Genomic DNA, 24,646 nt, shown 5'->3' on the forward strand with positions numbered 1-24,646 from the left:
CATATAAAACCAGAACAGAGCGGCTCACAGCACTTGACCACCATTATGGGGTGGGTTACCGACCGCAGCTGGAAGTCACAGAGCAGCCAGCATTGGTCATTTTCCTGGCACCCTGAGACCGATTGCCTTTACCCTGCTCTGGCATGTTTACTTTGCGGTGTACAGTCAGGGATAAGCTCTGTCAATACTGCTATCAGCGAACCCTGGAGTGAAATTTATTTAAGCGTCAAGGATGTGTGTGTTGCCGGAAGTTTTGGAGTAACCTCCACCAACAGGCGGTGGAATTGTAGCAGGAGAGGAGGGGTTTTAAAGGGAGCAGAGGCCTGTTTGACAGACTCCTATGGGCTGAGATGCCTTCGACTTTCTAAGTTTGGTTTTTCTTTCCCAGTTTAGTGACAGTGTTTTTATTGGTTTAAATTAAGTTTACCATCACAAATTTAACATTACTTCATTAAAGCACTTGCGAGTTCACAGTTTTTCCACACTCTTTATACCGCCATACTATAGGATTCTACTAGGTAGAGGGTGGTTTTATTTTTTATTATTATTATTTTTTGTCTTTAGAGGGGAAGGGAAGGCGAGAGGGAGAGAAACATCAATGTACGGTTGCTCGTGGGTCCCCTGCTGGGAACTGGCCTGCAACCCAGGCATGTGCCCTGACTGGGAATCAAACCGCAATACCTTGGATCACAGGCCCGTTCTCAATCCACTGAGCTACACCAGCCAGGGCTCCTATGTATTTTTATAGTTGTATAACCACTTAGTGTGTTACCATATTGCAGATATTCATGCTGAGGACTTGATGATCATCGTCATATTGAATTGTCTCACTACCTTGCATAGTTATTATTCTTCCCAGTTTATGGATGGGGAAAATGGAGGCGTGGCTGAGGTTGTGAAGCGGAGTTCTAAAATCCAGACTGTGTTGTGCGGAACTCCCAAACCCCAGTCTGGCCGCCACGCTGTCACCTCTGTTTCAGTAGAGAAATGAGCACTGAGAGGTTCGAGTGCTCTTCAGCCAGATTTGCTCTGCTATTAGCTTTCCGTGTGTGAGCTTGAGTTGAGCGTCTCATATAATCCTCTAGGATCTCAGTTCACTCCTCTATGAAACGAGTGTGCGGGTGTCAATAAAGTTTGAGGTTCTTTTGAGTTTTACTTTCTGAGATTTCCTTGAAATAGTTCTGAGAATAAGAATTATTGCTACTTTGTGAGCTACCTTTTCACTAAACATGAGCTACACCAGGGGGCAGTAGAATGCTTAAAATATGAACAGATTACTTCTTACGTGCAAGAATTCCTTTTTTTTGAAAGGATGTAGAGATTGTGTATCTGCTCAATATTAAAACAATTAGAGTCCAGTAGAAATAAAATTCTATTCGTTTAAAATAAAGCAGTAGCTTTAAGTATTTCTGATAGTGTAAACTATGATTTTGCATTTTTGTACCTAAGGATATAAAATTCTTTATGTAATTCAGGAAAGAATGATACCTTTGCTTTTTACCTCTGCAGAAAATTAACATTGTTAAGCTAGGAACTTATATAACTTAATGCAGTGTTGTAAGGGTTCTTGGTATATTTTAAGCCGAGAGAACTCTAGTGATAATATCTTTGTAGAGAATTTCAGAACATTTCCAAGAGAGGAAAGGGACAGGATATGTTGTTGAGTCAGAAGTGTAAGATTTGTTTTAGAGGGACTTCTGGAGCATAGGAGGAGCATTTGGATGCTTTTTGCGCATTAGCTTGGCCTCTCCACCTGCCGATAATTGTCCTTACATCACCAAATCAATAAAAAAGAAACAAAACTGTCCATTAGAAACAGAAAACAATCATATCCTCTGTGAGTTAATAGACTTGTAGAATATACAGACTTGGATGTGCAAATCATGCCAGCCAGACTTTTACGTACAGACTTAAGTGGAATTCCCAGAAGAAGAGAACTACATTAAAATGAGGGCTATGTAGGCTTAAATGATTAATAAAAGTAACAATAAAAATGCGACTCATGTATACAGTTCACAGTTCATGAAGGGTATTCATAGACTTATTTTATGAGTAGAAAGGAAGTATGGTTCTTGTTGGAAACAATTTAGAAAATTACCCATGATCCCACAGCCCGAAGAGAAACACTTGATAGTTTCTGTTCACTCTTTCATCAATTTCATCTTTGCAGCAATCCTGCTGTAGAAATGCGATATCTGCAAAAGTTAGTAAATGGTGGATGCTGCTCACCAGAAATGAACTGGTTGGGTTGACCTACTTCTGTGTTCAGTGATGAGAGGAACCCTCCTAAGAATTATGGAAAATTGTTTTTCTATTTTCCACTTGTCTGCCCTTTGCCCAGATTTTTAGGTGGTCTATCGAATCCAAAGGGATTAGGTACCTGTCAAAGAGGCCAATCACTGGAGTTTTTCTCTGCTTGGCTTTTATTTTCTTGTTATGTTTGAAGCAGAGAAAAAGCTTGGGCAAAGAATGATTGCTGTAGTATGAACATTTTAATGGCTTATATAGTCATCAAAGTATTTTTATTTAAAAATTACCTATACCCTCAGGTGTTTCTCATGGTTGCTGTCAATTGCAGCATTTTTTGACCTGGGACACAGATTTTTAAACCAATAATCAATTTATTTTTAAATTAATATATATAATTTCTTGTGTACATAAGCTTTTCCAAACATCTAAGTTACTTAATAGAATATACTGGGAGGTGAGTTAATTTTTGATTTTATGCATTGCTAGTTAAAATTGTAATGTTGGAAAAAATGATTAATTGTTTTCCTATAAGTTATTGTGGTATTATCCCAACTTACTGTATTGAAATTTATTTCTGTTTCTATCATGTTGTTATAGGTGTTATATAAAAATTCAGTAGCATAAATTTCAAAGATCTAATTGGCTTTTTAAGAAGATTTTATTTACTTATTTTTAGAGAGAGGGGAAGGGAGGGAGAGAAACATCAATGTATGGTTGCCCCTTGCATGTCCCCAACTGAGGACCTGGCCCACAACCCAGGCACGTGCCCTGACTGGGAATTGAACTGGTGTCCCTTTGGTTCCCAGCCCGAGCTCAATCTGCTGAGCTACACCAGCCAGGGCTAACTGGCTTCATTGATCAATTCACGAACTGGGCAGCATTCCGCCTAGCAAGTAGAAAGGCGCTCCAGAGGGCTGTAAGAAGGGAAAGGTTTTTAAAGGAAGAGAGGGGGTGGGACACCCTCTGTTTTTATGAATAAAAAAGGTTATTTTGGGCATGGTCACCTATCTTTGGGGACAAGAAGTTTTGTTAGGAGGATTACCTCATTGGTGTTGACCCAGAAATTCCAGGCTGAGTGGTTAAGATTACATTTCTGAGGAAAGTTGTAACTGCAGTCAGGTTAGGCATTAAATCTTATTTGCTAACATGGGCCTAACACAAGTGACTCCATTATGGCCTTGTGTTTCCTTAATATGCGAATGTTTCTGAATGACTGTCACAAATCTAGGCTAGAAATATTTTGAATTGAATCATGAGTATCTTGCTCTTACCGAAAGTGGCCAGGGATGACCTCTGAAAAGAGCTGGCTATTCACTTGACCCAGAAAACCCCACAAAATCATGCAAATCAAGAGGCTGAGATCTTCGTGTTCACTTTAAGAACACTCCTGAAGCTTCCCAGGCCACCAGGGGTGTGCGTGTCTGAGAAGCTGTCCCGTGTCTGAAGGATGTCACTTTATTGAAGCACTGTGTGCCATTCTGTCGTCACAGTGGTGGAGTTGGTAGGCGGGGCTGGACACAGAGTCAGTAGCTTAAAAAGAGGCTGACATTCTGCTGCACGTGCTTAAAAATGCAGAGCGTTTATAAGTAGGTTCTCTGGTCGTTGAGCACATCCTGGTGAACACAGCTCCCAAGAGGAGGAGGCATAGGATTTACAGAGTTCGTGGGCAGATTAACCCCTACGTGAGCCCTCCCTGCCACACTGAGATGACCCTTTCTGAAAAAGGGGTTCCTAAACCAGAGAGGAAGTTGCCCAGAAGAAAAAGCTATCCCAGAAGAAACTGAAAAAGCCAAAACTTATAAGTTCAGCATAAAATAAATACTAATAACTGTGTAAAAAAGAAGAGAACTATGAATAGTCTTTTACTATCTAGGGATATAATTAAAGATAGTTCTCTTCACTGGGGGTGGGTGGGCAGGGTTGGGAATATAAGACAGAAAACTGTACTTGAATAATTACAATAATAACAACAAAACTGCATTTGAATAATTACAATAATAATAATTAAATAAATCTAAATTAAAAAGATAGTTCTCATTAAATAAACATTTATGTAGTATTTCTTTTCAAAAAGTGCCTCACATGGGCTTTTACTTTGCCTTACAGCAGCCTTCAAATAAAAGTAACCTCCTTTAATTAAATATAAATTTCTTTTTCAGCCAGCCTCCCCTTCATGGCCAGAGGGACTAGTCAGTGAAACGAGGACAGGAACTGGACGGCCAGTCTGTAAAGGAAAGGAGGGTGGAGTGGGTGGAGTGGGACTAGTTTGTTTCCAGTTTTACTACTAACTTGTGTGGCCTTTGTCGCCTAGGAGACCCTTAGTTTCCCTTTCTTTAAAATGAGGGTTTTGCCAGATTCCAAATTTCCCTTCTAACAGCAACATGGATGGGTGTGTGGTCAATGGGAGGATCCTGTAGGCCTGGCTGTGGGAAGGAAAGGCTGAAGGTGGGGAGGAAGAGGAGGCAAGATTCCCTCTTAGTTATAAAATTTGTAGTTAGCTCTGTACTGGCAAAAAGTTACATTTTCCTTTAGGAAGGGAGGGGTGTATGTATGTGTGTGTGTATTTAGGACGCTCATGAGTTCTGTCTCACCATGAAGACACCAATACCTGGGACTGACATTCCCAGACTTGTGTGTGTGTATGAGAGAGAGAGAGAGAGAGAGAGAGAGAGACCTTGGTCTCCTCTGTCAGAAGGGCTCTGTAGGCCAGACCCACCTCTCCCTCTGCAGCCCCACCCATTGTGTATTCCTAATTTCCTCTGGCGGAGGCATGGCTTCCTTTGCCCTGAGGATAGTTCAGCAACTGTCTGGGCCCTGCCCTTTCTCTCATCTCCATGTTTCTTCCCATCGAGCTTGTGCAGACTGTTATGGGCTGTGGAGGCTGGTTCAGAGTATGACATTGTCCTCTTTCTCTTTCCAAAATTTATTAACTACAGTCTCTTTCACACTGCTATAGGGACTGCTCCCAGAAACATCTGAATCTTTCTTTTTGTAGCTCTTCCCCCTGCTTGTCTCTGGGGTGGGGCCATCGCTGCCAATCCGGGCACCTCTCTGAACAGGTAATAGGAGCTCAGGTGATGGGATTTCGAATGGATGGAGTCCCACCACCCCTTACCCCTGACCATTCTACTTGACCTTTGGAGAGCCACTGCAGGCTGGGCCTTGTCCATGAACATTTGGCTTGGGTGACTTCATTTCCTCAAAGGCACTGGTGTTGGTGTTCTTTGTTGTGCTTGCTTCCTGAAAGGCTGTGTAGCTGGATTTGATCAGAACCAGACAACATGCTAGATTTACAAAAATCCACATTGAGATGTCTCAGCCTCTTTTCCCCACTGGGAGTCTGATTTGATTGGGAGATTTTGCTGGGTATGTCATGATTTCTATGTTGAGATTATTCAGACTTTGCATGATGCATAGGAAAATAGCAAATTGAAGATTTGGATACTGGGAAGCCCCGGTGTATAAGAAGTAACAATATTCAGTCTTTGAAGCTTTGGTTTTAGTTGTCTGTGTTCAGGGAGAGTCTCGGCTGGCCTTCGCCATCGACTCTTGAATTCTTTCTCTTAAACCTGTGGCCATTGGGAGTCCAGCTAAGCAGAAAATCCTTAATGATTTTATTCCTTTACGCTTGAAAATACCAATTTTATAATTAATAAATTAGAAAAATGTCAACTTTTTTCAGATTTGCAGACTTCTCACATTTTAAGTGGTTACTTATGACAGTTATTTCTCATTAGACCTATGTTACAAATTTAGGCTTTTGTTCTTTAAGCTGTATTCCTATAATTATAATTAATTTTCTCTGCTCCCTCATTTCCCCAATTGTCTTCTCCTAGTCTATGCCTACATTATGCACAAATTGATGGGCAGATGAAATTCCATGAGTAGATTTAGGTTCTAGTGGGACAACATAATTATTCAATATAGTCATGTAAAAGATCCAGATTTCTTGGACCACAGTAATAATTATTAGTGACTGCGTTTGTAATCAGAAAAGTCTCCTGTCTCCCGTCTATCAAAACAAAGATTGAAAGCCCTTATTTGTCCCTTGAGGCTGAGTAAGTGAAAATTTATCCCAATAGACCTGTGATAATTTACTATATTTTCTTAGGGCTCATTCCTTTCAGCAAGTATGTTTGTGGTTATTACAAGGGCCAGCTGTTGTTTCAAAGGGATGTTTAGATTTTTAGTTCCAAGCCCATGGCCCCGGTGTGTCTTTCAGCCACACCCACAGTTTTAACTCCCATCTGTATGCTGATAACTCTCAATAGCATGTCCCTGGCTTAGACCACCCCTCTGGGCTCCATACCCAGAGTCCCACCCTCATACTGGATGCCTTTCAGCTCTTCCGACAAAACCCGTTTGGGGCAGAACTCCCACTTCCCACTTTCACCGGCTGGCTCGCCAACCCTGTTTCAGCCTTTCTCTTCCTCTTTGCACCCCAGCTACAGCAGCCTTTATGTTTTTTTGCCCACAAATCTTACTTCTTCACTTAGCCAGCTTTTAGCTCATGCTTCCGATCTGAAGTAAAGGTCTCTTCTAAAGAGAAGCCTTTTCTGGTTGTCTACACTAAGCCAGCTCATTTTATGTTCTACTATCTCTGTGTATTGCTGCCTTATTGCATTATGGCTATTGATTTTGTGATAATCAATTTCCGTTCCCCCACCTTCTAATTCCCAGGAGACAAAGACTACTGTGACTCCTATCTCCAGTACAAAGTAGAGTGTGTTGTATACAATAAATAGGTGCTCAGTAAAATATTGCTGAATGACTTTACATATTTTATTTAATAGGGGAGATAACCATTTTCTATTTTATTATTGTGGCACTCTGTCATGTTTGGTTTTTGACCTCTGTGCCATGGAATGCATCATTTCTCTGGCTGCAAACCCTTTTCTTTCTTTGAACAAAAGAGTACCCATAAACCCCTCCTTCCAGAGACTGAGAAGGAAAAGGCCACTACTGCTGAGAACCCTAGTGTGCTTTAGAAAAGATTATTACCACTGCATAATGCCTTGAAATGGAAAAGAACAGACCCATTTCTTTAACAGAATTTTTTAGACTTTTTGAATTCATCTAATATTTTCCAGAATTTTCATGTTGGTTATCTCTGCATTTATTTTATTCCACTCTGAAAAGTGAGGTTTTGCTTAAGAGATACCACTGTTAGTAAAAGCTGTTTAATAGCAGTATCTTGCAGGCTATTAAAATTCTCTGCTGCTTGTGTCTGAAAATCTCATCACTGAAGTGTTGTCTAGGGGTTAATATTTACGCCAGAGAGCGTAAAATAAACCCGCAGCAACAAAAGCACCAGTTTTCTCAGTGAGAGAGGAGGGAAGGAAGCCTGTGGATACATGAGGAGAATAAGCAAACAGCATACCGCTCCCTTAAAAGTTAAGAACACGCACTTTTATTTCAGGTTTACAGATGAGGAAAATGGTCAGCATCTAGGCCTTTCATCTAAGAATCTGGAGGAGTGTGAGAGTTCAATGCTGACTTCTAGGTGGCAGGGTTACCCAGAACAGTCACCAGGCTGGCAGGGTAAGTGTAGAATCTGTGAAGAGGCTTCGTTCTATTCAGTGTTGTTTCCCCCGGTTCATCTTTTGGTCAGAATAGATGACATAACCGTGTTATGTCATCTGTTTCAGAATTTCTTGTATTTAAATGTAGAAGATGGTGACTTTGCTCAATTAACAGGAAGGACAGTGAACATACTTATTATTTAGTGTTTTATTTTTACTCATGGATGACTTAAAATTGAACAGCAGTGCATATTCATAAATAACCAACCATTCTTTGAAATTATATCAGCGTCAGAATTTTAAGATATTGTGCTTTTATGCTAGCTGAAGCTTATTATCTCCAGATGTGGAGGCTTGTAACTAATTAACTCTTTAAGCCAATCGTTCCGGCCTTAGCTACACATTGGCATCCCTTGAGGAGCTATATATGGCTGTCATGTGGATCCCGGCCCAGAAGTGTAGCCCCGATTTAATTGGCCTGAAGTGTGGCTGGGGCCTGGGGGAATTTTTAGAACTTCCCTGGTGATTCTGGTGGTTTGAAAACCTCAGACTCAAGGTGACAAAGGCATATTTTCTCATTGGAACTGTAGAATTTACGGATTTGATAATGATTACATTCTGTCATGACCACCCATTTTATACTAATTTTATAGGTATGGGAAGAGGGGCATCTAACAAGAAGGATATGATCACAAATAGTGAGTTAGAATATAGAAGAAACAGGAAATGTAGAAGAGTCATTTATGCCTGGGATTTTATGGATACTGACGTTCTTCGAAGAAATTTTTTTCACTTAATTTTTTTCTAAAGATAGCAACCCAAGCTCACTGTAGGAAGTTGGAGAGTATGGAAAAAATAAAGGAACAGAAAAAAAATCTATAATCTCAGTATGGTTTAAGACTACCCTTAAAATGATTTAAAAAGTAAAGAGCAGTGATTTCTCAGCTCTGGTTTCGCATTAGAATGTGCTGGAGCACTTAAAAATACAGGTGGCTGGGCCCTGCCTAAGGCCAGTTAAACCGTATCTCCGGGCTGAGACCCAGCTGTGTTCATTCATTGGCTTATTCATTCATTCATTATTCCTTATTTCTATATTTATGTGGATTTATATCAGGTGGTTTTGATGTAGTGAGAAGAGTGAGAATCACTGGACTAAAGTGGAGTGACTGAAGTATTCATCTGATCAGTAAACTAAATTAGTTATTGGTTTACTGATTTAATACAGTGTGTATTTGCTCGTTTGGGCAAAACTGATAACATGAAAATCATAATGGGGCAAGTAACATGTTCACCTTTGTAGTTATTTTTCTTTTTTTCTGTCAGATTTATTTCCTATTCCTTTTAATATCATTCTTTTGTAGTGTTTTTAAAATGGGATTTGTCTTAGCTTTGAGCACTGACTGACTTCACCGTGCTATTTATGGCCTCCTCCGGTAATCAAAAATACTTTGGCAAGGTCCTTAACAACAGGCAACAAAGAATGTATTAATAGTGCTTTGGTTTGATTAATTCACATTGAGGACAACATTGTGCATAGCAGGATAATTTAAAGAATTGGCACAGAAATAAATATGAAACACAGAAATTGGTAGAACTGTACTTGGAGTGCATCAGATGCAACCTTGAACATTATTAGAATTGTTTATTTATCTACTTTGGAAAATTAAAGGGTACCTAACAGACTCAGAGAGGCACACACATTTTATCTTGGAAGGCAAGCGTTGTCAGCCCCCGTGGACATCTGTTCTACCTCCATCAACTCTACACATGAGGAAACTGATCTGCAGCGTTCCTGTGTTCAAAGTCTCAGATTGTGAAGGAGGAACCTTGTCTTCTCAGGCCACCCTCGTTCTGCATGATACTTCCTTCTTTGCACATAGGACAAGATAGGGGACATAAAGGAATTGGTCATACTTTAAAATCTAGGGTTTTTCTAATATTGTAAAACATTGATGCGTTTCAAAACTTGTATCTTACAAAGCCGCCGAAGGAGTGGGTTTGAAGGTTTTAAAGAGCTTCAAGCACTGTGTGGCGTGACTCAGTGGATTGAATATTGGCCTGCGAAGTGAAATGTTGCTGGTTTGATTTCCAGTCAGGGCACATGCCTGGGTTGTGGACCAGGTCCCCCCGGTTGGGGGCTTGCGAGAGGCAGCCAATTGATGTATCTCTGACACATCGAAGTTTCTTTCCCTCTCTTTTCTCCCTTCCTTTTCCTCTCTCTAAAAGTTATTATCTAAAATAAAAATAAAATAAAATAGAGTCCTGGCTGATGTGGTTCTGTGGAGTGAGTGTGGGCCTGTGAGCTGAAAGGTTGCTGGTTTGATTCCCAGTCAGGGTATATACCTGGGCCAGGTCCCCAGCTGGGGTTGTGCAGAGGCAACTGATCAATGTGTTGGTGTTTCTCTCCACATCAATGTTTCTCTCCCTTTCTTTCTCTCTTCTCTCTCTTAAAAAAATAAAATAAAAGGCTTCAAGACCCTTTAGAGAGGCCATTAGAGGATACCATAGAGATACCATGATGAGTTGCCCTCAGGCTGAGAAGGGGCCTGGGAGCTAGTTAGAGAGGCGGATGCACAGCCCCACCCAGAACTGAGTATGAATCTGCATTTTAATAACATCCTACTTACACACTATTAAGTGTGAACAGCCCTGCTCTGAGAGACCCACCAGGCTTGAGCATGAGTCCTCTGAGTGAGGGATTCGTCCCCATTGTTCAGGGAAGAGGGGTGGGGTGTTGGGGAAGCATTTTGAGGATAGAAACTTGTGTGAGGCGTACAGCTACTGATAAAGACCCCAAGCAGTATCTTAATGCCCAGATTCCCAAGTAGGAGACATACGGACTGCAAATGGCCAGGTTATTTCTTTGTAGAATGGACTTACTATTTTGGATCTCCTATGTCTAAAACCCTGGAAGACATAGTCAAGGACATAAGCAGCACCCTGGTCTGTAGATGATGCTGGGCCTCTGGGACCTGGAGAGGACCTGAAAAGCCATCTAATGAGGGAGTAGGGACAGGGCACATGACTGGCTGCAGGACATTTGTGAAGAAATATAAGACATTATGCTAAATGTACCCATATACATTTGTACCCCCCTCCCATGAACGAAGTCCTCAGCTTTCATCATAATTCAGAGTCATCTGTTGTTCCTTGCCCCTTCTAACCATTATAGCCTCTGACTGAAGCCCCTCCCCTTTTACAGATGAGAAGGTAAGCAGTGTGGTGGCAGGGTTAATTCTAAAAGGCAACATTCCCTGATTCCAGCTCAAGTGGTCTTTATGGTCTGAGCTGGGTAGTATGGAATGTTAAGTAGATTTTCTGTGAGATAAATATCCCAAATCTCTGCATTTTTTGGTTATTGCAAATGGTTCGATCTTCGTACCATTGGAATGTATGGAATGTTGTGACATAAAAGGAATTCTGCGGACAGAGTGTCGAAGTGTGTGTGTATGGGCCAGGTGAGTATGAGAGTATTCACCGCAGAGCAGCCAGAGGGCCGAGGGCCCCCCGCATCGGCCCTGCTTTTCCCGTTGCTGGGGGCAGCAGGGTTTGCCTACCTTTGGCATCCAACTGACTTTTTTGGTGTTTTCATAGCTAATAAATGATCATTAACTCTCTGTGGGGAGCCGGGGCGGGGGTGGGGTGGGGGGGTGGAACTTGACAGAAAGAGTGATTATAATCCATGTAGCATTTAGATCAAGCAGTAATTGTACTTCCTGGTAAAGTGTTGACTCCATGACTCCAAAGGACATTTAGAACATATTTCATTTCTAGGGATTGAGCTTGTAAAACTGCTGTTCCTTAAAACCACAGATGAACCGCCTTTGGTTGTAGAAGTTTTTAAGGTGCTCCCTCTTGGCATCTACTAGAAAACATTAGTGTCTAGATCCTTGAGAATTCTGCCATCAGGGCTAGGACAGGGGAGGTTTTTCAAGGACAAACACTTTTAGTCTCATTTTCTCACCTTGCAGCCTGTGTTTGAGACCATCTTCAGAGATGCAGGCCTGTTGCCGCTCCTGAGGGCCCATCTGGGAAAAAATATTCTCATGTGCGTCTTCTTTTGATTCTCTTAATTTTTGGTGCCCTATCCCTTGCCATTTCTCCTAAATTATAAAAATCAGTGGAGAGATTTAATATCTGGTAACTGTAGGTACCTTGTTTCTGATACTACTATTTATTATTACTACTAATATACATTTTTTCTTGGCTAGATAACAAGTTCAGCATAAATCATAGCACTAAATTATTTCCAAATTGGGTTAATTTATATAAAGTGATAAAATTTATTGGTTTCCTTTTTTTTAATCATCTTTAGTATTCACGAAGGATCAATTCTTCCCTCTTTTCTCCAAGGTCTCCAACAAAAGTAGCCTTTGTAACTGTTTTTGTGCTATGTGACTGTGAATGAGGAAAACTAATGGAGCAGAAAATTAAAATACTTTTGATGTTTTAATTTTAATATTAACTATTAATCTATACTTCAAAGTTATTTCTCATGGATAAATTTATTGCCTAAAAAGGTTCCTGTCTTTTATAGTGTTTTTTTCTAGGTATACAGCTTTGTTGTATTTAAAAAATTTTTGCTATTTGTATGACTTGTCAAGGAATAAGAATTTGGGCCACTAAAATCAACTTGATCATTGGCAGAAGACTTAGTTAAATGTGCTCCCAAGCATTTCACTGCCTATGTGGACAGGTTCTTTTTGTTTTTTAGATTCTATTTATTTACTTTTAGAGAGAGGGGAAGGGAAGGAGAAAGAGAGGGAGAGAAACACCAATATGTGGTTGCCTCTCACATGTCCTCACATGCCCACTGGGGACCCAGCCCACATGGGCCGTGACTGGGAATCAAACCGGCAACCCACTGGTTTTAAGGCCAGCACTTAACAACCTACTGAGCCACACCGGCCAGGGTAGGTTCTTTTTTTAAGTTAAGAAATGCAGGGCATCTCAAATAGGTTTTCACCCTTAAGAGAAAATGCCTTTGCTATGAGGACGTTAGAGAGTGGTTATGCTATAACAATATTCACGCTTATTTTTGAAGGCAAAAGCTCCAGAGTTTTGGGATATAATTTCCATGGCTGGAAAAGACCTCGGGAAACTATGTCATGCAGTCAGTTTGTGGATCCCTTCTAAAAATGAGAGTTCTAGGGAACAGGAAACACCCCTAGCATATGGGAGATGCCCCGTAGGTTTTTGGTAAATAAATTAGTAACCCCCCACATTCTACCCCTGAGGATCCTGAGGCTTGGGAAGGATAAATGGTGGGTCTAACTGCACTGTTAGTGAGTGGTGGGAGCCAAGGCCCTGGACAGTGTGGTGCAGGGTGCAGTACTTACCAGGCCACACCCTGTGCCCACATTCTCACGATTCCTTGGTCCGATTCTAAACAGGGGCCACTGACTCCCACGCACTGACATAACTATTGGTCATTCATCGCTGCCCCAGGTCCTTATTCCCCAGGCTGATTTGAACATGGGCTGTTACTCCCTTTTCTGCTCCTCGCCTTAAATATTTGTTGATCTAGTTTCTAAACTGGGGGTCTAGCAGTTAGCAAAGTACAAATGGCCTCTCTCTGATAGAGGTTATGACCTAGCCTCCCTTTGCTGTTTCCTATTCCTCTCTCTCTCTCTCCCCCACCCCCAACACACACACTCATATGGGACCTTTATACTACGTTAGTTTTTTTCTTAGAAATAATTTTATCCTTACAGAAAAGTTGCAAGAACAAGAATATAACAAAGAACCTCCGTGCATCCTTTATCTAGACTTATTTACTGTTAGCCTTGACCCCATTTGATTATCATGTACACACAATTTTTTGGTAACAATTTGCACACCTCATGGTGCTTTTCCCCTACACACCTCAGTGTGTATTTCCTAAGAATGAGGATATTCGCTTATAGATCATAACACAGTTATCAACCTAAGGAAACTTAACATCAGTAGAGCTCTTTAATGATTTTTTAAGGTCCTTTATTTTTGAAAGATTTTTTCCCCCTCCAAATGATATCTACAGGGAAACAGACCTGGGAGAAAAAAAGTAACAAAGATAGAGAAAAGATTCGGGCTTCATAAAACCTACCACGTTCTTAGGATCAGGGCCGGCTTCGTGGGTGTGGCCTGCGCAAGCCTTAGAAGGGCGCAGAAGGGCGCCGTGCTTGGTTTAATCGTCTGCTGCTGCTATCTTGAAATTCTTTATTTTTTGAAAAAGAAGAAAAGCCCCATCTTTTCATTTTTTCGATGGACCTGGAGATTATGTAGCTGGTTGTCTTTAGAGTGTACATAGGTCCTGGGCTAGGAACTTTCTGATCTGTTAAGGTAGGCACTATTGTCGATGGGGAAACTGAGGCTCAGAGGGATTTAAAACAACTTGGCTTGGGTTGCTGAACTATGTGGTGGAACCGAGATATGGCTTTTGATTCCATAGCTGATGTCTGTGCTATCGCTTCTGACTGGTGTATGCCCTCAACTCTCTGCCAACTCTTACTGCCCTTAATTATTTATATAGATTTGGAATTGAACTGTCCCTTCTCCTTTTCTCCTGAGGAATTCTACCTTCTTTTGGTACCACGGGGTATCTCGCTTCTCCTAAATTCCTAGGGTAAAGTGTTAACTAAAATGCCACTTGGGAAATCTTTGATAAATTGATTTTCATTTTGAGGGCAGTGCCCACGAGTAGTTTCCATCTTAAGCTTCTCTCTGGTCGTAGAGAAAAGGCTGCCTGGGTCAGCCCGTCTCTTTCCTGTGCCTTGTTTCACAATTCCAGCAACTGGTTTTCTTCGTGTTCCCAGCTTTTGGAGTCTCTGCGTCGGGTCCTGTGTTGTTCCCAGTGTTTTCTTCGGAAGTGGAGAACTATCTGGAATCTGAATTTCTGTGTTGGGTGGGGCTTCCTGCCCTCAGGCCACAGCTGTCCTGACATGTTGCTGGGGATACATTGGTGATCAGGATGTTCACCATTCCTGTCCTCGAGTTTACGTGATGGTTCTCTCTGGTGCTACGTCCCATCTACCTATTAGGATGTCTTTTAGGCACAACAAAACATTGGTATGTCAGGATTGTTGTTGGGGAAACTAATATAAGGAGGAAAGTTAAAGTAGTGAAGTTATTTGACTTGGAGAAGAGACACTGCAAAAATATTAATATGTGTAAAAAATGCATTATTGAAGTTGTGGAGAATAGTCATTTTCTGTTTGATCAAGGAAGCGACAAGAGTCAATTTTTTCATTTAGGTTAAGAATTTCGACGGTTGTGGTATTTTAGTCATTTAAAGTCATTCTTTCCCTGAAGGTCATGTTTAGTTACTAAAATGTCCTCTGCAGACATTGCAGGATTAGGTTTTCAGAGGCGCACATCTCTTTTCCTGTCCTTCAGAGGGTTTGTGGCCATCCAGCTCTCCCAGAGAGACCTGCGTCCTGTCCTCGGGGGAGTCCCTGGTCAGCTATGCCAGGGCAGCAGACCTGATGTTGGTGGAGGCTGGGCTCACCTCTTGTTGCTGCAGGAGCTTTGCAGTTCTGTCCCTCCTTCTCCAGGCACTGGCTTTGCCTGCCCTGTAAGAGACTTTCCAGAGACATGGCTGCTGTCTCTTGGGTCTGAGATTTTGTGGATACTGGCTTTGGATTCAGGGGATCAGAGTTGCTCTCAACTCTATACTCAGAAGAGTTTTGTTTAGGAGTTAGATTGCTCACTAATCTAGAATCTCTTCTCCCCTTTGCTAACTCCTCTTTCCTTACGGTTAACTTTGCATTTGCATTCCTTATGGGATCAGTCTGTGTGACTAGTGTTCTGGAGTTCAGTACCATCAGAGAAGGAGCTTGCATTACGTGACCACATGTGCCTCCCATTTGAACGCACATATTGTAATCCCTGTTTGACTCACTGTAAGCCAAGCCATGCCTGGGTAGGTATCATTTACCTTCTGTTAGACTCAGAGATGTCAGATTTAGGCATGGAAAAATGCTCTCTATTAAAATATCAGATACGTGCCCAAGCTTAGTCCTTATATAAGCCAGCAGTCCTCTTTTCGCTGGAGTGTTGGAGAGAATGAGCCCCGAGGGGTTGGTTATTCCGAACTTTCCTACTCCAGCTGCCCAGTTCCTCTTTTGAGGGAGGAGGAGTAAGGGGGCTTCTCTGTTCAAAGGTCCAAATGCCTCCTGAGTGCTATGGGGGAGGGGCTTTGAATGTGTCTCTATAGAAATTTTGAGGATTTAATTAGAGCTTCATCCCTCAGAGTAGACATGTGTTTTAATATATGTCACTGTCAACAAGCATTCAAGTTTCCCATGTGCCTACCTATCTCCGGCTAATTTTCCTCTGTTAATGTTATAACTAACACTGATCAGAACTGACGGTAGGATGTTGATTTATAAAGTCTGGGTAACTTACTTTATATCTGGATATGAGTTCGTGCAACCCAGCTGTCAATTGAATTTCCCGTTCCCCAACCTCTACCAGAAGCAGCAAATGCTGTTGGTGCACGTGTGCCGGCTGCGGGCTCCTCCTGGGTTTCTCCCGGGACAGAGCGAAGCCTGCCTGCGAGGTCTCGGGACTCACGTGGGCGGGCAGCTGGAGCAGAGCTCCAGCTCTGAGGCTGCCAATTGTTTTACTCCGAATTACGTTGACTTCTTCATTAACTGACAGTGACATGCCTGCAGATTTTCATCCTAAACTATAATATCCTCAAGTGACGTGACTGATAGTCAAGTTCTTCCAAAAAGTAACGAGAAGATTTTATTTTAAAGCCAAGATCTTGAAAGGGAGATGAATAAATCATCTAGGAGACATCATGTCAAAGAGGCAGGGCGGCTAACGAGTGGCTCATCTCTGTGCCGGAAACACAGCAAAATTAAATATGGGTGACATTCCGTTTGTTTTGGGATTTAGATGCTTAAAATGTGTAGTAATCACTGTCTGCTGATGTGTGTCAGATTTTTAGTGTAGGCCAAGTCCAAACTGATGTATTTGACAGGCGTATGTGATCTCTCTGTAGGACATGTTCTGTATCGTTACAGTATGGAGTTGGATCTCTCCAATGGTGAAAAACAGCTATGGCCAAAACCTGCCTCTGCCGTCCTCAGCATCAGTTGAATTTTCAGGCACTGGAGGGAAATGTGTACCCCTTTATGTCTTTCTCTGTGCTCAGCTGAAATTTTTGTAGCGTGCTTGGTTTGTAACTTAAGTTTTTGGTTATAGTTTATTGTCTAGCAATTAGGTATTGCTGGCAAAAATATGTTAAGTACGCATGCTTGGTATTGGGAAAGGAGACTGTGTTTGGGTGAGAAAGCCCGGTTTCAGGTAATTTTCCCCTGATGTATTAGCTTCGTGACCTTGGGCAAGTCATGGACAGTCGCTGAGGCTCAGCCTCCTCCCCTGTGAAAGCAGGATGATGACAGTGCCTCTGCCCACTCGTATACTTGTCATGTGGTACCTGTCCTTGAAAGGACCTTCTAAGGGGCATAATGTAAGGCTCCATGCGGGAATGGCAAGGTTACCATTATTACTGCTGTTGAGGCATCGATACATTGCATATACCCTGGTTTGTGGAGTGCCTTCACTTTTCCTTTGAAACCTAACTACTGGGAGTGTTTTTGTTCTTTTGAGGTTGATACAGAAATTTTAGCAATTTTCTTAGCCCTGACAAGGGTTTCTAAACTTTGTGTAATAGTGATTTCCTTAATTGCATTGGCAATGAATAGGCCATAGGCCTGTACTCTGCTGGTCTTGCTTGAATTGATACACGATCCCTACTCTTTTCAATTCGTTTAACTCCACATCTGCAATGACTGCAGCAGTGTTAATCTAGTGAGTTGAGTCCATTGTAAATAAAAGCTGAGAGCAGATTTCTGGTACTGTTTCATAGGTTATTAATAGGCACTCAGAGGCTCAAGTCTCTAGCCCTTCAATTAGCTACTTTATCTTCATGATTGGCACAGGTCAGGTAATGGGAATGGTGCTGTCTTTGCCTCTGAGGACACATTGCTCAGGACACTTAGTTGAGTACAGATGGCCTTGAGTGGTCGGAGGATTTTGATGGACTGGTGCCAAGTGTCCGAAGAACGACCTAGAACAGCTTGGGGCTCAGCAGGGTGGTCAGCCTGAACAAGACAGTGTCTCAGCGGTGGGTACCCTTTGTTTTATGAAAGAAAATGAGCTTGCTTCCCGAGAACATCTCCCTGGGCATTCACTTGGGAGCTTGCCTGCATTTAGCTCTTTGGATTTATAGGTACATGTCAGATTCTTGTTGAGCTTTCATGTGTTTGGGTAGTTACAGTAGTNCTTGAGTGGTCGGAGGATTTTGATGGACTGGTGCCAAGTGTCCGAAGAACGACCTAGAACAGCTTGGGGCTCAGCAGGGTGGTCAGCCTGAACAAGACAGTGTCTCAGCGGTGGGTACCCTTTGTTTTATGAAAGAAAATGAGCTTGCTTCTCGAGAACATCTCCCTGGGCATTCACTTGGGAGCTTGCCTGCATTTAGCTCTTTGGATTTATAGGTACATGTCAGATTCTTGTTGGGCTTTCATGTGTTTGGGTAGTTACAGTAGTCATTTTGCTACATGACTTATGTTGAGGATTTGGCATTTCCTGTGTACTTGAGTGCACGGTGGAATTTCCTAATAGGAATTAAACTCTAGTAGCTCTATTTATTTTTTGAAGTTTCAGATGAAAAAACATATTGCAGGATGTAACACGTTTAAGATCTCTGTGCTAGCTTATCTGGTGAAGGGCAGTGGTCCTAGAGCCGGACTGTGGGGATTCAAAGCCAAGGTTATTACTCAAGTGCTAGGCCACCTCAGGGAAGTTATTTAACTTCTCTGCCTCCATTTCCACATCTGAAACTAGAAAAGCATTTTCTCGAATTCACTCATAGGGGCCTTGTGAAGATTAAATAAGGTCTGTACAATGCTAGGAGCAGTGTCTTGAACGTAGGAAACTCATCATAACTATTAATAATCCCCAAAGTTAGTGCTCCATCCTTATAACCAAGGGGAAGGGATTATCTTCTTTCTAAAAGAGTGTTACTAAATGGGCTAATTTTTGAAAAATGTTATTTTCTTTGTGAATAAAAGAAAAATGCTAGTTCTAAAAAGTGAAAATCTAGTTAAATTTAAGAAGAAAATAAAACCACCTAGAGATATCTATTGTTAATCTTTTTCATGTATTTTTCTATGCCTTTAGTCTGTGTTTCTATACACATAATTAGAGTCATATTGTATATTTAATTTGTATTTTTCCCCACACAGTATGTTAGACAATCACCAGGTAATTGCAGTGTCTTAAAAACCTTGTCAAACTTCCATTCAAGATGGCAGCATAGGCAGACCTGGCTCACCTTTTCCCACAACCACATCAAAATTACAACTAAAATGAGGAAAAACCATCATTCAGAACCATCAGAAATCAAGTTGAATGGAAGTCTGACAAGTACAGAATTAAAGAAACCAACCATAAATGGATGAAAACTATAATATTTTATATGAAAAAAGGGATGGTTTCTAAATTATATAATTTTAGAAGAAAAAAAAAAGAATTAAAGAAACCATAGGTAGGAGGTGCACAGATGCAGAACAGCTGGTCCCATACTTACCTGTATGTGGCAGATAAGAATTTGGGAGGGATATCTCAGGAATGAGGGGTCCCAGCCCCACACCAGGCTCCCCAGCCCAGGGTTCCAGTGCCAGGAAGGTAAGTCCCCACAACTTCTGGCTGCAAAATTCAGCAGGGATTGAGTTGGTGGAAGAAACTATTGGAGTCCCAAGCAGTTACTCTTAAAGAACCCACACACAGACTCACCTGCTCAGACTCACTCCTTCTGAGCTCTAGCACTTGGGTAGCAGCTTGTAAGGCACCAGTGGCACACTGAGAGAAACTGAAGTGTTGGGCATCAAGGCAAGCAGAGGCCATTATCCCTTTTCTCTGGCCCCCAAACAGAGCCACAGAGCTGGCAAACTGGTGCCATATCTGAGACTCCATCAACCTGGCTAACACTGTTTGACCTACCTTGGATATTCCCAGAGACACTGCCCTGTCCCACTTACAAGCCCAACCAGGCTGCTTTTCCATATGAATGGCTGGTCTGGGCTCATGCTTCACAACTTCCTAAATCCTCTCAGACAAGCAGCTGGCCTCAGTGAGCCCCTGGCCTAGCACTAGCAGCAGCCAGCCTAGATTCACAGCTTGGTTTTGCCTGGGAATCTCCAAGCCCAGCACAAGTAGTAGCCATCTCAGATTGTTTTGTAGCTTAGGCAAGGTGGCCCTGGGCAAAACACAGGTCAGGACTGACCTTGCCTTGTATCACCTGGGAGACCCCAGGGCCAGCACACCAAGTGGACAGCCACAGATTGGAGCACCACCACCCTGTCCCTGCATAGCTGATTCTCCATGGATGGTGGAGATTGGAGGTCAGCTCCAATCCTTGCCCCTGACTGGTCTGAGTAAATCCTTCCCAATAATCTGCTAACAGTAACCAACACTCAGGTACAAGAGGAGAGTATACTCAGATTACATGAAGGGCCCACCTTGAGTACCCAGCTGGGGTGGTAGGGGAGGCTGTGCCACTGGACCCTATAGGACACCTTACATTAGGCCATACTACCAAGACAAAGAGTCAAAGCAGCTCTCCCTATTACAGAGAAACAAACACAGGGAGGCTGCCAAAATGAGAAGAGAAAAAAACATGGTCCAAATGAAAGGACATATCAAAACTTCAGAAAAAAAATTAAACAAGATGGAGATAAGCAATCTATCCGATGCAGGGTTCAAAACACTGGTTGTAAGGATGCTCAAGGAACTTAGTGAGGACCTCAGCAGCATAAAAAAGATCCAGTCAAAAACAAAGGCTATACCAATTGGAATAAACGGGGAAACAACAGTAGAGTATATGAAGCTGAGAATCAAATCAATGGTTTGGAACATAAGGAAGCAAAAAACAACCAGTCAGAACAATAAGAAGAAGAAAGAATCTAAAAAATGGGGATAGTATAACCAGCCTCTGAGACATCTGCAGGAAGTTTAGCATTCACATCATAGGGGGGGCAGATGGAGAAGAGAAAGAGCAAGAAATTGGAAATCTATTTAAAAAATAATGAAAGAAAACTTTCCTAATTTGGTGAAGGAAATAGATAAATGCAAGTCCAGGAAGCATAGACAGTCCCAAACATGGATGCAAAGAGGCCCACTCCGAGGCATATCATAATCAAAATGCCAAAGGTTAAAGATAAAGAGAGAATCTTAAAAGCAGCAAGAGAAAAGCAGTTAGTTACCTATAGGGAAGTTCCCATAAGATTGTCAGCTGATTTCTCAAAAGAAACTTTGCAGGCTAGAAAGGATTGGCAAGAAATAATAAAGTCATGAAAAGCAGGGACCTACAGCTAAGATTGCTTTACCCAGCAAAGCTATCATTTAGGGTAGATAAAGACCTTCCCAGATAAGAAAAAACTAAAGGAGACCATGATCAGCATTATTATATGAAACATTGAAGAGACTTATTTAAGAAAAAGAAGATAAAAAATATGACCAATATGACCAAAATGGCAAAAATACATAGCTATCAACAATTGAATCTAAAGAACAACCTAAGTAAATAAGAACTGAGACAGAATCTTGGATACAAAGAGCATTTTGATGGTTGCCAAATGGGAGGGGGTTGTGGGAGAATGGATGAGGAGGTAAGGGGATTAAGAAGTATAAATAGGTAGTCCCAGAATAGCCGTGGGGGTGTAAAGTACAGTATAGGAAATGGAGTAGCCTAATAACTTATACATATGACCCATGGACATGAACGAGGTGTGGGGATTGCCTGCGGGAGTGAGGTGTACTGGGTGGAGGAGGCAAAGGGAGAAAAATTAGGACAATTGCAATAGCACAATCAATGAATATAATGGAAAAAAAAACTTGTTAATTGCTAGGCAGTGTTCCAATGTATGAATGTATATTTTATTTAATCATTCCCTGTTGATAGGCATTTAGATTGCTGGCATGTGTTAATTGTTATGAGTAATATTAAGGAAACCTCCTTGTACATGTATTTTTACATTTCTGGTGATTGCTTTATGATAGTTATGTAGCAATAATGATTATTGACTAAAGCAAGTGTAACAGATCACATTTTTAGGAATCGTGCTGCATTCTTCCTGTCGACTTCGTTAAGTTTGTTCCAATTTATGCTGTCAGTTGTGATTTACCAGCATGTGTGGAGCTCCTGTGGACTCCACCCCTCACCACCTTACCTTTGGGCCCAGGGCTGGAGCGCAGGGTCTGGCTGAGTGGCTTGGCCTCCACCAGGGGCTCTTTTGCTGTGAAGCTACTGCAGCTCTTTACTTGCTTTGTACTGCTAAGCAACTTATGAGGAGAGCTGAATATGCTTTAAAAATTGTAAGGGAAAACAGGGATCATGGCTTTACAGACCACTTTTCTTCCTAAGCATTTTTGTGTCTCTGGCACTCTCAGCTTCTGGCACTGTGTGGGAATAGTTTCTAACTGGGAAAAAGGAGGGATTCTGAAGTTAGGCCTGAAATCTTGCAGACAGCTCCCATGACCTGAAGCATGGAGCTGGTGGGAAGGGCCTGGACCAGGAGATGGCCTGGGTTTGATTTGGGTTCTAGCACAGCTGTGTGATCTTTGACGACTTGTCCAACTTCAGTTTGCTTTCTTCCCTTTAAAACATGGGTCCCACTATGCTTTCTTGCAGAATTCTTGGGAAGGTTAGAAAAGGTAATGTTTGGGTGCTGGTGTTTGGTAAATGGTGGCTTTTGGAACAAATGTCTCACGGAGTGAAGAGGCCCCCGTGTTTGTGTCAGTAGGCTTTCTGATTGGATTTGGGAGTCTCGGGGCTGATAAGTGCCCCGAGTTCGTCTTGGTTCAGAATTATGCAACTGGTGAGGTTGAGTTATGGGGAGAGAGTAGCATAGAACCTCTTTAGCATAAGACCTGATTAAATGAAGTTCTATCAAACCAATAATATAGCTGGTTTGGAGTGGCCATTCACTTAACTTCTAGCTATAGAATATTTACTTGTCCTAGCACTGGGTTTGGCCTAAATGTGCTCATTTACTTTTTAGAAATACCCTATCAAGTGGCTAATACAGTCCCCAGATGAGAATATTTTGGTTGAGAAGCCCCCCTTAGTGGGGTTGTCAGATTTAACAAATAAAAATACAGTAAATATCGAATGGAACAGCCTCATACAAAAAAATTATTTTTTGTTTGTATGAAGTTCAAATTTAACTGGGTGTCTTTTTTTATCTGGCTGCTGCACCCATCACCTCCCCAAGATCATGCAGTGAGTGAAGGAGAAAGCTAGAGCTTAGAACTTTGTTCCGTTTGACTTTGAAGCCTACGCTTTGACTTTTTCCTCTGTGATGTTTCTTTAACAAATCAGAAGTAGAACTTAGATGTAAAAAATGAGGAAAACGATGTCAGATGGTGTTTCGGTTCCTTCATTCATCATAAATTTAGAAGCTGGACTCAGAGACAGTTTTCTCTATCTTTCTCCTGAGTGGTGAAAGGTGTTTCCACATTAGGTCTAATTAAGAATGAAGACAACTAGTATAGCTAGTACTGGGCTAGAAAGAGTCTAGAAACAGCCTCACTTTTTCAGATGAGGGTATCAGGTAAGAAGTTAAAGATTTTAAAGCCATGTGGTTCTAGAGGTGACCTGTCAGTGGAAGCACAACTGACCCCCAAAGTCTATTGGTCTGGACTTCACTTTGTACATGACCTTTTATTGGGAGAATACTGGGGAGTGATCAGGGGTGATGTGTTCTTCATCCAGTACCCGTGTTGACTTTAGAATACTGTTAAAGTTTTTTGATTCTTTCTGATGGGCTGCATAGAAGGTTATTTGCTCCTGCTGAGGAATTGGATATTTAGTGAGGAGTAGATATTTCTAGACTCTTAGAAATCCATGAGTATTCCTGGGTGGTCAAACACATACACATGGACCATGCCTGTTCTTTAAATTCTCACCCATTGCCCCACAGAGCCACTGAGCACTCATCTCGGGTCTGTGACTGGCCCTCAAGTGCCCCGGAGTTCTTCAGGATAAACCCGGGGCGCTGCGCGGTGCTGCAGGGTTGGACTCCATGCCCGACAGCCAGGACGGCCTTCCTAGGCGGAACCTGGGGTGCTCTGAGGGCGAGGGGATGAGAGGGATGAAGAACTCGGGAGGAGGCTCCCTGTGGGTGAGGAGGGTGAGGGCCAGTTTGCTCCCTTCCCCTCTCCTGACCCTCCCTTGTGTTGACATCACAAGACTGCAGTGTGGGGGGGTGGGGCGTCTTTGGAAGGAAAAGGGGAGGGAGGTTTTCCAAGCCTTCCTGGAGAGAACTTTGACCTCCATCTTTTTTTTTTTTTTTTGATGGAGTGGAAAATTGGCCCAAAGATGCTCTTTGCTTTTGGGTAGCTTTGGTTCTGGGAAGCCAGAGGAACTAAGAGTCCCTCATTTGGCACCAGTTTGGTGTTACGGGGACAATTTTGTGTTATAAGATTATCTGGGAGTATCAGTCCTTTGAATTATTTAACAGAAGTGGGTATTTCGGAGATCTCAAGTTTTGGGGTGCCACGCTAATTTCAAAGTACTGGTTAGGTGGAATTAAACCATGAAATCCACTGCTTCTCTAGAATTTCAAGACTAATAACAATAGTGTTACAATAATATAAAGTAATTGTGATTCTCAGCATTTTGTATATTAACTGAATGCTTCCAACACCACCTTAGAGTGGGAACTAGTATGCCTAGTGTACAAATAAGGAAATGAAGGAACAGAGAATTTGTGTAAGTTGCCTAAGGTCACACAGCTGGTTGGCGGCAGAGGCAGGGTTTGAACCCAAGCAGATAAGCTTCTAAACTCTTAGCTGCTATTTTGTGTAATTGTGTCTTT

General features: G+C 42.0%; 1 protein-coding gene across 5 annotated transcripts in view; it reads left to right on the forward strand.

Moving 5' to 3' along the window:
* Positions 1–24,646, forward strand: part of PLCH1 (phospholipase C eta 1) — a 180,383-nt gene that overhangs the window by 28,283 nt on the left and 127,454 nt on the right. The gene's annotated exons all lie outside the window — the stretch shown is intronic.

This window comes from Sturnira hondurensis, unplaced genomic scaffold (genome assembly GCF_014824575.4).
Source record: "Sturnira hondurensis isolate 20B ecotype Veracruz unplaced genomic scaffold, ASM1482457v3 Scaffold0005279, whole genome shotgun sequence".
Taxonomy (NCBI): domain Eukaryota; kingdom Metazoa; phylum Chordata; class Mammalia; order Chiroptera; family Phyllostomidae; genus Sturnira; species Sturnira hondurensis.